Here is a 1,768-nt window from a genome sequence, read left to right as displayed (position 1 = left end):
AGCACTGTGGGATGAGCCCTGGGCCTTGGGGCTGCTGGGGATCCTCACCTGCATCAGCTCCTAAAGTCAGGCAACAAGCCACAAACCCCTCTTTGTGGAGAGGTTTACTTATTTGGTGACGTAGCTGAATAAGGGGAGTTAAAAAGTAACTAAAAGCTCAAATTAGATTATATAGCCATAATTAACCTGGTTTTTTACAGAATAACACACAGCCATACGAGCCTTCTTTAGCTCAGCCTAGAGCAGCAGTTGCTGCAGCTCTCTGGAAGAGTTTCCACTGGAACACACCAACTTCATGAATACTTGTTTTTTCCCCTCTAAATTTTTCTCTCTGGGGCTTTAAAGCAAGTTTTATTATAGTGTTTATATAGCCACCTCACTCTGCCTTTGGTTTATGTTTTTCTCACCTGCAGCCACTGAATTTTAAGGTTTATTAGTTATAGGTATCTGAAATCACATTCTTTTAAGAATTGACTGCACTAATAAAAGCCCTTAAAAGTTTCTCTTTAAGGCAATTGTCCTCCACCCATGATCAGGTTGTTACTGTTACACCCAGGCTCACAGCTTCTCTGTGGCTGTTTGTTACCACGGGGGTAAATCAGAAGAATCCATCAACTCCAGTAAGTCAGGACCGAGTCAATTCATTGCAGAGGTATCCATGAGAACAGGGTTTTTTGGAAATAAATGGTGAAGGAGACTACTGATGTCCCAGGGGACATCTGGCCCTAGGTGGGGAGGATCCAAGTGTTCAAGGGGATGCAGTGGAGAGGGGGGGATAATCCCAGTGTTGGGGGGGATGCTGTGGGGAACCCAAGGGGAGGAAGGTGATTTGCACAGAGCTGCTGTCCTCAAACAGCCTCTGCCTCTCCACTGGTGAAATCTTCCACAGACAGTCAGGCCCCTCTGCTGCCTCAGATATTTCTTAAGAAAAAAAAAAGGGACCACAAATAAGACAGCACTGTAAATATTTGCAGATTCAGAGCAGTTAAACTCTGAAAAACTTCAGTTTGTAAAACTTTGCTGAAATGTGGTCTCTGCCCAGTCCCTCTCTCTGAACTCCAGAGCCCCTGAGCTGCCTCCAGGAGCTGCTGCCTCTGTCTGGGTGATAAAACACAGTGAATGTCCTCACTGGGGGGAGGATCCTCTCATGCCTACACTGAATTTCAGTCCTATTATCGACACTAGAGGTTGCCACATCTTTGAGCTGTTAGATGCATTAGTTTCAGGCTTTTGCTCCTGACACTGGAGAGGCACAGGATTTTATTTAGCTGTTTAATTGCAGTACATTTTTTAGCAGACAGTACTTTAAAAGCTGCAGAAATATCTGCAAGGCAGGTGCCAGCAATGCCAAAAGCCTGAAGCAAGTGTGTGTTGGATCAGGGACTTCAGAGAAGAATTACAATTCCTAGGTCACAAAATCAAAACTCAGAACATGCCACAGTGGGCTGCCACTCTCCCTTGTCCAAAGTCCCTCCTCAGCTCTCTTGGACTCCCTTGAGGTTCTGGAAGGTGCTACAAGGTCTCCCTGGAGTCTTTCCTTGTACATAAAGTGAACTTGAACTCCCTCTTGTCAGAGACCACTGCACTGCAGGGAGGGTGATGGGGATGACCCAGCCCTGCCCTCACAGTCCCTGGGAGCGAGGGCTGGGGACAGGGAAAGGGTCACCCCAGTGCTCCCCCCAAAGCCTGTCCTCTCCCTGTGCCTCTGACATTTGCCTGAGCTCCCACCACGCACATTCTTCTGCAGCCAGAAAGAACCACCTCCTCT

The 1,768-nt window shown here is 47.3% G+C and overlaps 1 protein-coding gene across 3 annotated transcripts in view; it reads right to left on the bottom strand.

Moving 5' to 3' along the window:
- Nucleotides 1-1,768, bottom strand: part of LMCD1 (LIM and cysteine rich domains 1) — a 36,026-nt gene that overhangs the window by 1,531 nt on the left and 32,727 nt on the right. The window lies entirely within an intron of this gene.

The sequence above is a fragment of the Empidonax traillii genome, unplaced genomic scaffold, assembly GCF_003031625.1.
Source record: "Empidonax traillii isolate 1590-97213 ecotype Southwest subspecies unplaced genomic scaffold, ASM303162v1 scaffold2602:size36902, whole genome shotgun sequence".
NCBI classification, from domain to species: domain Eukaryota; kingdom Metazoa; phylum Chordata; class Aves; order Passeriformes; family Tyrannidae; genus Empidonax; species Empidonax traillii.
This window is presented reverse-complemented; position numbering and strand designations above follow the sequence as displayed.